The sequence below is a fragment of the Oncorhynchus mykiss genome, chromosome 17 (assembly GCF_013265735.2).
Source record: "Oncorhynchus mykiss isolate Arlee chromosome 17, USDA_OmykA_1.1, whole genome shotgun sequence".
Taxonomy (NCBI): Eukaryota; Metazoa; Chordata; class Actinopteri; order Salmoniformes; family Salmonidae; genus Oncorhynchus; species Oncorhynchus mykiss.
The window spans coordinates 88,978,470-88,993,977 of record NC_048581.1 but is presented as its reverse complement, the minus strand read 5'-3'; the positions used below and the strand labels follow the sequence as shown (position 1 = coordinate 88,993,977).

Here is a 15,508-nt window from a genome sequence, read left to right as displayed (position 1 = left end):
ACATAGCAAATAGTGTACCAACTAAACTAAGAGACTTTCAAATGGGTTTCTCTCAATTCAAATATTTTTAGTGTCCTGCGCAGTCCAAAATTATATTTTCCTGTGTTTTATATACACTACCGTTCAAAAGTTTGGGGTCACTTAGAAATGTCATTGTTTTTGAAAGAAAAGCAACTTTTTGGTCCATTAAATTAACATCAAATTGATCAGAAATTAAGTGTAGACATTGTTAATGTTGTAAATTACTATTGTAGCTGGAAACGGCAGATTTTTTATGGAATATCTACATATGTACAGTGGCCCATTATCAGCAACCATCACTCCTGTGTTCCAATAGCACCTTGTGTTAGCGAATCCAAGTTTATCATTTTAAAAGGCTAATTGATCATTAGAAAACCCTTCTGCTATTATGTTAGCACAGCTGAAAACTGTTGTCTTGATTAAAGAAGCAATAAAACTGGCTTTATAAAACTTTAGACTTGTTCATTATCTGGAACATCAGCATTTGTGGGTTTGATTACAGGCTCAAAATGGCCAGAAACAAAGAACTTTCTTCTGAAACTCATCAGTCTATTCTTGTTCTGTGAAATGAAGTCTATTCCATGAGAGAAATTGCCAAGAAACTGAAGATCACATACAACGCTGTGTACTACTCCATTCACAGAACAGCACAAACTGGATCTAACCAGAATAGAAAGAGGAGTGGGAGGCCCCCGGTGCACAACTGAGCAAGAGGACAAGTACATTAGAGTGTCTAGTTTGAGAAACAGACACCTCTCAAATCCTCAACTGGCAGCTTCATTAATTAGTACCCGCAAAACACCAGTCTCAACGTCAACAGAAAACCAGAAAATTAAAAACATTTTCAAGGAACAGATGGAAATGGGACCGAAAGTGATCCATACTGTTACAGAACAGAACCGTTATTTTCACAGCATGGGAACCGGTTAAAAACGTTATTTTATGTTCCAACAAAAAAAATCAACAAAGCGCCTGAGGTTACCATAGACTACTGTACTGAGGTTACCATAGACTACTGTACTGAGGTTACCATAGACTACTGTACTGAGGTTACCATAGACTACTGTACTGAGGTTACCATAGACTACTGTACTGAGGTTACCATAGACTACTGTACTGAGGTTACCATAGGCTACTGTACTGATGTTACCATAGACTACTGTACTGAGGTTACCATAGACTACTGTACTGAGGTTACCATAGGCTACTGTACTGAGGTTACCATAGACTACTGTACTGAGGTTACCATAGACTACTGTACTGAGGTTACCATAGACTACTGTACTGAGGTTACCATAGACTACTGTACTGCGCCTATGCAAAGCCTCAATATGTCACTCAGAAATGTATTCCAACATCTGCCTGCAAGTTGAAAATCTTTACCAGTGAGTGTGTTTAGGCTACCTGCCCCTCCCCCCTCTGAAGCATAGGCTACTGTACTGAGGTTACCATAGGCTACTGTACTGAGGTTACCATAGGCTACTGTACTGAGGTTGCCATAGGCTACTGTACTGAGGTTGCCATAGGCTACTGTACTGAGGTTGCCATAGGCTACTGTACTGAGGTTGCCATAGGCTACTGTACTGAGGTTGCCATAGGCTACTGTACTGAGGTTGCCATAGGCTACTGTACTGATGTTACCATAGGCTACTGTACTGATGTTACCATAGGCTACTGTACTGATGTTACCATAGGCTACTGTACTGTCGTCACCATAGGTTACTGTACTGTACTGGTTACTGTACTGAGGTTACCATAGGCTACTGTACTGATGTTGCCATAGGCTACTGTACTGACTTTACCATAGGCTACTGTACTGAGGTTACCATAGGCTACTGTACTGTACTGATGTTACCATAGGTTACTGTACTGATGTTACCATAGGCTACTGTACTGTCGTCACCATAGGTTACTGTACTGTACTGATGTTACCATAGGCTACTGTACTGATGTTACCATAGGCTACTGTACTGTACTGATGTTACCATAGGCTACTGTACTGATGTTACCATAGGCTACTGTACTGTCGTCACCATAGGTTACTGTACTTTACTGGTTACTGTACTGAGGTTACCATAGGCTACTGTACTGATGTTACCATAGGCTACTGTACTGAGGTTACCATAGGCTACTGTACTGATGTTACCATAGGCTACTGTACTGAGGTTACCATAGGCTACTGTACTGAGGTTACCATAGGCTACTGTACTGAGGTTACCATAGGCTACTGTACTGAGGTTACCATAGGCTACTGTACTGAGGTTGCCATAGGCTACTGTACTGAGGTTACCATAGGCTACTGTACTGAGGTTACCATAGGCTACTGTACTGAGGTTACCATAGGCTACTGTACTGAGGTTACCATAGGCTACTGTACTGAGGTTACCATAGGCTACTGTACTGAGGTTACCATAGGCTACTGTACTGAGGTTACCATAGGCTACTGTACTGAGGTTGCCATAGGCTACTGTACTGAGGTTACCATAGGCTACTGTACTGAGGTTACCATAGGCTACTGTACTGAGGTTACCATAGGCTACTGTACTGAGGTTACCATAGGCTACTGTACTGAGGTTGCCATAGGCTACTGTACTGAGGTTACCATAGGCTACTGTACTGAGGTTACCATAGGCTACTGTACTGAGGTTACCATAGGCTACTGTACTGAGGTTACCATAGGCTACTGTACTGAGGTTACCATAGGCTACTGTACTGAGGTTACCATAGGCTACTGTACTGAGGTTACCATAGGCTACTGTACTGAGGTTACCATAGGCTACTGTACTGAGGTTACCATAGGCTACTGTACTGAGGTTACCATAGGCTACTGTACTGAGGTTGCCATAGGCTACTGTACTGAGGTTTCCATAGGCTACTGTACTGATGTTACCATAGGCTACTGTACTGAGGTTACCATAGGCTACTGTACTGAGGTTACCATAGGCTACTGTACTGACGTTACCATAGACTACTGTACTGACGTTACCATAGGTTACTGTACTGACGTTACCATAGGCTACTGTACTGAGGTTACCATAGGTTACTGTACTGACGTTACCATAGGCTACTGTACTGAGGTTACCATAGGCTACTGTACTGATGTTACCATAGGCTACTGTACTGAGGTTACCATAGGCTACTGTACTGAGGTTGCCATAGGCTACTGTACTGAGGTTACCATAGGCTACTGTACTGATGTTACCATAGGCTACTGTACTGAGGTTACCATAGGCTACTGTACTGAGGATACCATAGGCTACTGTACTGAGGTTACCATAGGCTACTGTACTGAGGTTACCATAGGTTACTGTACTGATGTTACCATAGGCTACTGTACTGAGGTTACCATAGGCTACTGTACTGAGGTTACCATAGGCTACTGTACTGACGTTACCATAGACTACTGTACTGACGTTACCATAGGTTACTGTACTGACGTTACCATAGGCTACTGTACTGAGGTTACCATAGGTTACTGTACTGACGTTACCATAGGCTACTGTACTGATGTTACCATAGGCTACTGTACTGATGTTACCATAGGCTACTGTACTGAGGTTACCATAGGCTACTGTACTGAGGTTGCCATAGGCTACTGTACTGAGGTTACCATAGGCTACTGTACTGATGTTACCATAGGCTACTGTACTGAGGTTACCATAGGCTACTGTACTGAGGATACCATAGGCTACTGTACTGAGGTTACCATAGGCTACTGTACTGAGGTTACCATAGGTTACTGTACTGATGTTACCATAGGTTACTGTACTGACGTTACCGTAGGTTACTGTACTGACGTTACCATCGGTTACTGTACTGACATTACCATAGGTTACTGTACTGACATTACCATAGGTTACTGTACTGATGTTACCATAGGTTACTGTACTGACGTTACCGTAGGTTACTGTACTGACGTTACCATCGGTTACTGTACTGACATTACCATAGGTTACTGTACTAGCATGATTCATATAGGGAAAGTATCGGGCGAGAGATTTTTTATTAATTGATATTTAATTGGGTCCAGGTGTACAGAACGTAGACACAGCTTTCTGGTATCTAACTTGTTCCTGTGGGTTTTTGGTATGTTTCTTTAAACATTACAGGTGCATGTCATCTCCCTTTGGAAGAGTTTTTAAGACGTACAGCCCTAACCTTAAGCTCTGCCTGTCAGTTACAACTGACCCGAGTAGGCTGGTGGTTCAACTTGTTTTGGTTTAGGTAGTGACTTCCTTTCTCTGGAATCCTGATCGCTTTACGTGGATGTGAAAACATCAATGGGAATGATTTTCTCCAGCAGTAGTCATCTAGGTTGCATCTTTCTTTGAAAACTCTGTTTATTAAGTTTTACACACACAGACAAGACAACACAAAGCAATGTAAATAATATACTCAACTAGAAAAAATACAAATAATACATTTAGTCTCTGCCCGGGCAAGATGAACAAGACATCTGTAGGTCACAATTAGTAAGCACATGGACCTTAATGCCCCCCCAGAAAAAAACACAAATAAATGCTCCTCCAACCCTTAAGTCACAGGGGGGTCAAATACAGACTTATTTTGGTTTTAATATGAATGCCATCAGAGGATGGACTGTTTAAAGTAAGACCGGAATGGAGCCCAAGCCTCATAAAACAGTTTGGGGTTCCCACGTGAATTTAATGTAAAATGTTCTAGTTTCAGAGAGCACCACACATCTCTCACCCAATATTTATAAGATGGGGGAGCTGCCATCTTCCAGTTCTGTAGTATTAGCCGTCTAGCTAAAAGAGTTGTACAAACAACAGTGTCCGACTGGATTCTTCATAGGGGGGTACCTATGGGCAGTACTCCAAAAAGGTCTGTAAGGGGAGATGAATCAGTGTCACATATATCAGAGAAACATTTAAATATTAATTCCCAGAAACCTGACAGTTAATGACAGCCCCAAAACACATGCAACAGTGTGACTGGTTCCATTTTACATCTGACACAGATAGGATCAAAATCAGAGAATATTCTTCCAAGTTTGGCCCCCGACCAGTGGATACGGTGAACCACCTTGAATTGAATGAGACTGTGTCTAGTGCTAAAAGAGGTCGAGTGCACCCTGCGCAACACAGATTCCCAGGCGTCTTCCCCAAGTTCCTCCCCCAAATCCTTTTCCCATCGAGTCTTTAAAGGCACCAAAGAAGGGTTCTGCAAGTCATAAATGATTGCATATACAGTGGGGAGAACAAGTATTTGATACACTGCCGATTTTGCAGGTTTTCCTACTTACAAAGCATGTAGAGGTCTGTAATTTTTATCATAGGTTCACTTCAACTGTGAGAGACGGAATCTAAAACAAAAATCCCCAAAATCACATTGTATGATTTTTAAGTAATTAATTAATTAGCATTTTATTCATGTTGATTTCAAGATACAGTACCTTGTAAAATTATTCATCCCCCCTAGGCGTTTATCCTGTTATGTGGCATTACAACCTATGATTTAAATAGATTTTTTTATGTGGATTTCATATAATGGACATACACAAAATAGTCCAAATTGGTGAAGTGAAATGAAAAAAAAAAATTGTTTAAGGAAAAAAAAACGTAGAAGTGGTGTGAAGCCCCTAAATAAGAACTGCTGCAACCAAATACCTTCAGAAGTCACACAGTCCAATAAAGTCCACCTGTGTGCAATCTAAGTGCATCTCTTCTATGCCGGTCGGTCATGGCCCATCCCTATATTTACATGTATATATTCTTATTCCATCCCTTTAGATTTGTGTGTATTAAGTAGTTGTTGTGGAATTGTTTAGATTGCTTGTTAGATATTACTGCACTGTCGGAGTTAGAAGCACAAGCATTTCGCTACACTCACACATTAACATCTGCTGACCATGTGTACGTGACCAATAACATTTGATTTGATTAATGCCAGTCTCATAGCATCGTCTGTCTGATCTGTCTCCTTCAAAAAACAAAGGCACAAGGCCCTTAATTAATAGCCCTGACAAAAACGATGACTAGCTGTGGACTCATCATTTTACATTCTTCACGCGATCTGTTTAAGATTAGGTGTCCGTGTGTAAATCCTTTTGTGTCAGGACCAACCCAGGCCGGAGGCCCTGTAATTTTCTCACAGCACAGATCTGACCCCTGTAAATCTATCGAGTTAAAGTATGGCTTTGGCCCGTATGGTATCGCTTGTTGAATTCTGCAGCCTGAGTCTCTGTAGCTTTATCTTCATCTTGAAACACAGCAAGGATCAGCAGGGGGCCTTCAAAGATTTACAATCTAGGGTAATCTCAATCATCTGTTATTATAAGGAACTGATCCCCAATCTGCCACTAGTTTAGAGCACCTTGCTTTAGTTCCTCAAATCAGAGAACAACAGTCCCTCAATGAACCACATGTTATTACCCTCTGTCAACATGGTTGATCTATGTCACACACACACACACACACACACACACACACACACACACAGACACAATTCTGATTGACCCCACTATGGTGTATAAAGTCAAACACCCTCAAACACCAGGGCTTTCAGTTAAGGACGAGCAAATCACTCTCTGGAAATGCTTTGGATAACTCTGGGAAAGTACTTTGCCTTATAATTAGGTTTCTGGAGCCACAGTAAAGCTACAGTAAAGCTACAGTGGAGCTACAGTAAAGCTACAGTGGAGCTACAGTAAAGCTACAGTGGAGCTACAGTACAGATACAGTAAAGCTACAGTAAAGCTACAGTGGAGCTACAGTAAAACAGTAAAGCTACAGTAAAGTTACAGTAAAGCTACAGTGGAGCTACAGTACAGCTACAGTAAAGCTACAGTAACGCTACAGTAAAGCTACAGTGGAGCTACAGTAAAACAGTAAAGCTACAGTAAAGCTACAGTAAAGCTACAGTGGAGCTACAGTACAGCTACAGTAAAGCTACAGTAAAGCTACAGTAAAGCTACAGTGGAGCTACAGTACAGCTACAGTAAAGCTACAGTGGAGCTACAGTACAGCTACAGTAAAGCTACAGTACAGCTACAGTAAAGCTACAGTGGAGCTACAGTAAAACAGTAAAGCTACAGTAAAGCTACAGTAAAGGTACAGTACAGCTACAGTAAAGCTACAGTAAAGCTACAGTAAGGGAAAAAAATGATATTGAAAAGTACAGTTGAAGTCAGAAGTTTACATACACCTTACATACGCCAAATACATTTAAACTCAGTTTTTCACAATTCCTGACATTTAATCCTAGTAAAAATTCCGTCTTAGGTCAGTTAGGATCACCACCTTATTTTAAGAATGTGAAATGTCAGAATAATAGTAGAAAGAATTATTTATTTAAGCTTGTATTTCTTTCATCACATCCCCAGTGGGTCAGAAGTTTATATACACTCAATTAGCATTTGGTAGCATTGCCTTTAAATGGTTTACTTGGGTCAAACGTTTTGGGTAGCCTTCCACAAGCTTCCCACAATAAGTTGGGTGAATATTGGCCCATTCCTCCTGACAGAGTTGGTGTAACTGAGTCAGGTTTGTAGGCCTCCTTGCTCGCACACGCTTTTTCAGTTCTGCCCACAAATTCTCTATAGGGTTGAGGTCAGAGCTTTGTGATGGCCACTCCAATACCTTGACTTTGTTGTCCTTAAGCCATTTTGCCACAACTTTGGAAGTATGCTTGGGATCATTGTCCATTTGGAAGACCCATTTGCGACCAAGCTTTAACTGATGTCTTGAGATGTTGCTTCAATATATCCACATAATTTTCCTTTCCTCATGATGCCATCTACTTTGTGAAGTGCACCAGTCCCTCCTGCAGCAAAGCAACCCCACAACATGATGCTGTCACCCCCGTGCTTCACGGTTGGGATGGTGTTCTTCGGCTTGCAAGCCTCCCCCTTTTTCCTCCAAACATAACGATGGTCTTTATGGCCAAACAGTTTTATTTTTGTTTCATCAGACCAGAGGACATTTCTTCAAAAAGTATGATCTTTGTCCCCATGTGCAGTTGCAAACCCTAGTCATGCTTTTTTATGGCGGTTTTGTAGCAGTGGCTTCTTCCTTGCTGAGCGGCCTTTCAGGTTATGTCGATATAGGACTCGTTTTACTGTGGATATAGATACTTTTATACCGGTTTCCTCCAGCATCTTCAAAAGGTTCTTTGCTGTTGTTCTGGGATTGATTTGCACTTTTCGCACCTAAGTACTTGTGGCAGACAGAACACGTCTCCTTCCTGAGCGGTATGGCGGCTGCGTGGTCCCATGGTGTTTATACTTGCATTGTAACGGCTGTCGTCGGTGGAAGAAGGAGAGGAGGACCAAAGCGCAGTGTTCATGTTTTTTAATAAGGTAATGAACACTGAACAAAACAATAAATGTGAAGTAATCAAACCGAAACAGTCCCGTGTGGCACGAACACAAACACGGAAAATAAACACCCACAAAACACAGGTGGAAAAAGGCTACCTAAGTATGATTCTCAATCAGGGACAATGATTGACGGCTGCCTCTGATTGAGAACCATACCAGGCCAAACACAGAAATAGAAAATCATAGAAAACCTAACATAGACAACCCACCATATGCCCTCACCATACTAAAACAAAGACATAACAAAAGAACTAAGGTCAGAACGTGACATGCATACTATTGTTTATACAGGTGAACGTGGTAACTTCAGGTGTTTGTAAATTGAACCAGACTTGTGGAGGTCTACAATTTTTCCTCTGAGATCTTGGCAGATTTCTTTTGATTTTCCCATGATGTCAAGCAAAGAGGCACTGGGTTTGAAGGTAGACCTTGAAATACATCCACAGGTACACTTCCAATTGACTCAAATGGTGTCAATCAGAAGCTTCTCAAGCCAAGACAATCATGACACAGTGACCCACTGGAACTGTAAATAATTGTTGGAAAGACTGTAGTTTGTTAACAAGAAATGTGTATTGTGGTTGAAAAACAAGTTTTAATGACGCCAACCTGTATGTAAACTTCCGACTTCATTTCATTAATTTCTACGGTACACACTTCACCATTTCACACGTGAAAGATACTTCACAACATTATAAAATAATTATTTATTGTACTTTTTTCTCCCCAATTGGTAGTTACAGTCTTGTCCCATCGCTGCAACTCCCCTATGGACTCGAAGGTTGAGAGCCATGCATCCTCCGATACACAACCCTGCTCATTTAACCCAGAAGACAGTCGCACCAATGTTTCCGATGAAACACCGTTCAGCTGGTGACTGAAGTAAGCATGCATGTGGCCGGCCTGCCACAAGGAGTCGCTAGAGCGCAAGGGGACAAGGACATAGTGGCCGGCCAAACCCTCCCCATAACCTGGACGACGCTGGACCAATTGTGCGCTGCCTCATAGGTCTCCGAGTCACGGCCGTGCTGTGACACAACCTGGGATCGAACCCGGGTTTGTAATGACACCTCAAGCACTGCGATGCAGTGCCTTAGACCACTGTGCCACTCTGAAGGCATACTTCACCATTTCACACATGAAAGACATTTCACCAATTCACAGAAATAATTCAAAGTACATCTGATCTCAATTCATTAAGTTCAGAGAAGGATCGAGCCAAACACGTGAGAGAGAGAGAGAAGAAAGAGAGAGCTAGACATACATATAGATATACAGGGAGAGAGAGAGAGAGGTTAGACCCCTCTCTGTTACTGTATACGGACAGACCCTCTTGAAATCCTTCAGTGCATTTTGAAAGTGTTCAGACCTCTTGACTTCTTCCACATTTTGTTACGTTACAGCCTTGTTCTAAAATGAATTAAATGGGTGGGTTTTTTTCATCAATCAACACACAGTACCCCATAATGACATCACAATACCCCATAATGACATCACAATACCCCATAATGACATCACAATACTCCATAATGACAAAGCAAAAAACAGGTTTGTAGAAAGTTTTGCAAATACGTATTTTTTAAAATGGGAATATTACATTTACGTTCAGACCCTTTACTCGGTACTTTGTTGAAGCACCTTTGGTAGCAATTACAGTCTCGAGTCTTCTTGGCTATGACGCTACAAGCTTGGCACACACCGTCATTGTAAATAAGAATTTGTTCTTAACTGACTTTAAATAAAAGGTTCAAAAAAATGTATCCTCTCAAGGTCTGTCAGGTTGGATGGGGTGCGTCACTGCACAGCTATTTTCAGGTCTCTCGGGAGATGTTCGACGGGTTCAAGTTCGGGGTCTGGCTGGGCCATTCAAGGGCATTCTGAGACTTGACCCGAAGCCACTCCTACATTGTATTGTGTTCCTCAGAGTTCCTGAATCACATCCGCTGCAATGCTTTGTGGTTGGCTATTGTATTCTAGTCTGGCTGACTTCATAGTCTGTAACGGGTCTTTGATGTTGTCGCCACAATGTGTCAATAATGAAGAGGTCTGTGCTTTATACTGAGTTGGCTTCTGTTTCTTTCTCAGTCCAACAACAGCCACACACAGCCCAGAACGTCGCCCCCTTCCATTACTACGGTTGGATTTTCAAATCCAAACAACGAGAGGTCTCAACTCCCAGAGGATTTTTTTTTTTTTTGAGAGAACCAAATCAAACCCGTCATACAATTTCTGAGTTGTAACAGCAACATACCCTAGCTCTCATCACACACCGCATCTACAGTGAGCGCTATGCCTTACAGCAGCTCATTTCAGTTTAGACAGACAACTCGATAGATTACCCAGCCTACAGACAAACACTGCTATCTTATGATTCCCACATGGCTCTGTGAAGATAGGCTACCAAGCATCAGAGAGAGGGTGTTAAGTCATGGACAATGGAAAGGAGTACTTAGTTAGAAATAGGAAGTAGGAATGAATGGGAACAATGTAGTGGGGTCTCTCTCGCTCTTTCAATTAATGTCTTTGTGCAGAAATTAGACATCCTTAAATAAAGATTTCTCTCTCAGGGATTGAATGTCCCTAGAATACCAAATTAACTACTGTGATTTTTTAAAACCTTTATTTAATAACTTGGCAAGTCAGTTAAGAACAAATTCTTACTTACAATGACGGCCTAGGAACAGTAGGTTAACTGCCTTGTTCAGGGGTAGAACGACAGATTTTTACCTTGTCAGCTCAGAGTAAGTCAACAATAATGTAGTCATCCTGCCAAGCAGCGACCGGTGAGCTTCCTTCCACTAGTCTGGTGAAGCTGGGGTCTGGCGCCAACCCCAGGAAGACATGGGGAGAGGAAGTGGAAGTGACTTCACTACGTAAGACATCTCAATGCAGTACAACACAGAACATCACAAAGCTTCTCAATGCAGTACAACACAGAACATCACAAAGCTTCTCAATGCAATACAACACAGAATATCACATATAATCTCAATGCCGTACAACACCACTACACCACTACAACGCCACAACAGGTCCAGACCTGTCCTGTCTGGAAGTGCAAGGAGTAACAGCCTAACATACGTTGCTAGCTACCATGACAAAGACCAAAGCAGGCAGGAGTACACACACACACACACACACACACACACACACACACACACCAACTGATTAATGGACTGCTGAATGTATATTTTTTTCTCTTGCTTTGTCTGCTCTTTTAAATTATATGTCTACCTCTGATAAGCTAACCAGGAAAGGGCTGAAAATAGCCCATATATTTAGCCTTAGAAACAAGGTTCATGAAATCAATAACTTGCTAACATCAGATAACATTCATATATTAGCCATTTCTGAGACTCACTTAGATCATTAATTTGATGATACATCAGTAGCAATACAAGGACATAACATCTATAGAAGAGACAGAAATGCTTATGGGGGAGAGTTACTGTATATTCAGAGCCGCGTCCCTGTAATGCTTAGAGAAGATCTTATGTCAAGTGTTATTGAAGTGTTGTGGTTGCAGGTTCACTTGGCACATCTAAAGCCTTTTCTTTAGGGGTGTCGCTATAGGCCACCAAGTGCTAACAGTCAGTATATAAATAATATGTGTGAAATGTTTCATAGTGTATGTGATGTAAACAGAGAGGTCTACTTTCTTGGCAACCTGAATATTGACTGGTTTTCATCAAGCTAACTGCTCAACAGAAAGATTCTTACTGTAACCAGTGTCTGTAATCTGGTTCAGGTTATTAATCAACCTACCAGGGTGTTTACAAACACTACAGGAACAAGATCATCCACATGTATCGATCACATTTTTACTAATACTGTAGAACTTAGTTCTAAAGCTGTATCTGAACCCATTGGATGCAGTGACCACAATATAGTGGCTATATCCAGGATAGACAAAGTTACAACAGCTGGGCCTAAAATAGTGTATAAGAGATCATACAAAAGATTAAGCTGTGACTCTTATGTGGATGATGTTAAAAATATTTGGTGGTCTGATGTGACTAATGAGGAGCATCCAGACTCTGGTCTGATGTGATTAATGAGGAGCATCCAGACGCTGGTCTGATGTGACTAATGAGGAGCATCCAGACTCTGGTCTGATGTGATTAATGAGGAGCATCCAGACGCTGGTCTGATGTAATTAATGAGGAGCATCCAGACTCTGGTCTGATGTGACTAATGAGGAGCATCCAGACACTGGTCTGATGTGATTAATGAGGAGCATCCAGACACTGGTCTGATGTGATTAATGAGGAGCATCCAGACGCTGGTCTGATGTGACTAATGAGGAGCATCCAGACTCTGGTCTGATGTGATTAATGAGGAGCATCCAGACACTGGTCTGATGTGATTAATGAGGAGCATCCAGACGCTGGTCTGAAGTGACTAATGAGGAGCATCCAGACGCTGGTCTGATGTGACTAATGAGGAGCATCCAGACGCTGGTCTGATGTGATTAATGAGGAGCATCCAGACGCTGGTCTGATGTGACTAATGAGGAGCATCCAGACTCTGGTCTGATGTGATTAATGAGGAGCATCCAGACACTGGTCTGATGTGATTAATGAGGAGCATCCAGACGCTGGTCTGAAGTGACTAATGAGGAGCATCCAGACGCTGGTCTGATGTGACTAATGAGGAGCATCCAGACTCTGGTCTGAAGTGACTAGTGAGGAGCATCCAGACGCTGGTCTGATGTGACTAATGAGGAGCATCCAGACGCTGGTCTGATGTGATTAATGAGGAGCATCCAGACGCTGGTCTGATGTGATTAATGAGGAGCATCCAGACGCTGGTCTGATGTGATTAATGAGGAGCATCCAGACGCTGCACTTGATGAATTTATGAAATTGCTTCTTCCAATTATTGATAAACATGAACCTGTTAAGAAACTGACTGTTAGAACTGTTGAGGCTCCATGGATTGATGAGGAATTGAAGAACTGTATTGGTTGAAAGAGATGAGGCAAAAGGAAGAGGCTAATAAGTCTGGCTGCACATCTGACTGACTTACTGCAAATTGAGAAATTATGTGACTAAACTCAACAACAAGAAGAAGAAACTGTATTATGAAGCCAAGATCAATGATATAAAGAATGATGGGAAAAAAACTTGGAGTAATTTAAATGAAATGAAAGGCAGAAAGACAAATTCAACTCCATCTTTCATCGAATCAGATGGTTTATTCATCACAAAACCATTTGATGTTGCCAAATATTTCAATTATTATTTCATTGGCAAAGTGGGCAAACTTAGGCAGGAAATGCCCACGACATTATTGGACTATATTAATGTATAAAAAAAACAAATAATGAAAGAAAAGCAGTACAAGTATGAGTTTTGTAAAGTTAGTGTGGGAGAGGTGGAAAAATGATTGTTATCGATCAATAATGCCAAACCTCCTGACATTGACAACTTAGATGGAAAGCTACTGAGGATGGTGGCTGACTCTATAGCCACTCCAATCTGTCATATTTGTTATCTGAGCCTAGAGGAAAGTCTTTGTCCTCAGGCCTGGAGGGAAGCCAAAGTCATTCCGCTACCCAAGAGTGGTAAAGCGGCCTTTACTGGTTCTAACAGCAGACCAATCAGCTTGCTACCAGCTCTTAGCAAACTGTTGGAAAAAAATTGTGTTTGACCAAATACAATGCTATTTCTCTGTAAACAAAATAACAACAGACTTCCAGCATGCTTATAGAGAAGGGGACTCAACATGTACTGAACTGACACAAATGACTGATGATTGGTTGAAATAAATTGATAATAAGATGATTGTGGGAGCTGTACCTGTTAGATTTCAGTGCAGCCTTTGATATTATTGACCATAACCTGTTGTTGAAAAAACTTAAGTGTTATGGCTTTTCAACCTCTGCCATATCATGGATTCAGAGCTATCTATCTAATAGAACTCAAAGGGTTTTTCTTTAGTGGAAGCATCTCTAATGTCAAACATGTAAAGTGTGGTGTACCGCAGGGCAGCTCCCTAAGCCCTCTACTAGTTTATATTTTTATCAATGACCTGCCACTGGCATTAAACAAAGCATGTGTGTCCATGTATGCTAATGATTCAACCATATACGCATCAACCACCACAGCTATTTTTATAACAATGTGTTGAAAATCCCAAATTGTTTGCATAGTCAACTTACACACAGCTCTGACACACACACTTACCCCACCATACATGCCACCAGGGGTCTTTTCACAGTCCCCAAATCTAGAACAAATTCAAGAAAACATACAGTATTATATAGAGCCATTATTGCATGGGACTTCCTTCCATCTCATATTGCTTAAATAAACAGCAAACCTGGTTTTAAAAAACAGACAAAGCAACACCTCGCGGGACAACGCCTCTCCCCTATTTGACCCAGATAGTTTGTGTGTATGTGTTGATATGTAGGCTACGTGTGCCTTTTTAAAAATGTATGTAGTTCTTCATGTTCTGTGTTCTGTATTATGTGCCATGTTCTGTGTTCTGTGTTCTGTATTATGTGCCATGTTCTGTGTTCTGTGTTCTGTGTTCTGTATTATGTGCTCTGTGTTCTGTGTTCTGTGTTCTGTATTATGTTTTATGTTCTGTGTTCTGTGCTCTGTGTTCTGTGTGGACCCCAGGAAGAGTAGCTGCTGCTTTTGCAACAACTAATAGGGATCCTAATAAAATACCAGAAATAGCTAAATACTACAACCCAGGACCATAACACTACACTACAACACTAAACCACAACATTACACCACAACACTACGCCCCTACCTTACAACGCTACAACACACCACCACTACACCAGAACACTACAACACTACACAATAACATCACAACACCACAACAGGACAACACAGACAGCAGCTGCTCCCACTACTGTACTACTGTCCCATTTACTGCCACATTACTACATGTTGCTGAGGACTGTCTGATCCTGCCATGTTTTGGTTGGAGAGCTCCAAAAATACTCCGTTATGATTCCCCATCCGGAGACATTTGTTGGAATTGTAGCAGGACAATGTGGTTGACACGAATGCATTTATTTTCGTTAGCCATTGTTCCTCGGTGCCCAGTTTGACTGCTCCTGTTGCCTTATTTAGTTCAGTGGAGTCAGACTGACGGCTACCAGTGTGTGTGTGTGTGTGCGTG

The 15,508-nt window shown here is 41.6% G+C and overlaps 1 protein-coding gene across 2 annotated transcripts in view; it reads right to left on the bottom strand.

Annotated features, from left to right (window-relative positions):
• LOC110494825 (semaphorin-3D) overlaps positions 1 to 15,508 on the bottom strand; it is a 136,545-nt gene that overhangs the window by 108,414 nt on the left and 12,623 nt on the right. Inside the window, exon 2 of one of the 2 annotated variants that reach the window (XM_036950936.1) lies at positions 14,551 to 14,593. The exons of the other annotated variant lie outside the window; for it this stretch is intronic. The gene's annotated coding sequence lies outside the window, so the exon portion shown is untranslated. The remainder of the gene's footprint in view (positions 1 to 14,550; positions 14,594 to 15,508) is intronic. 2 annotated transcript variants of the gene reach the window in all.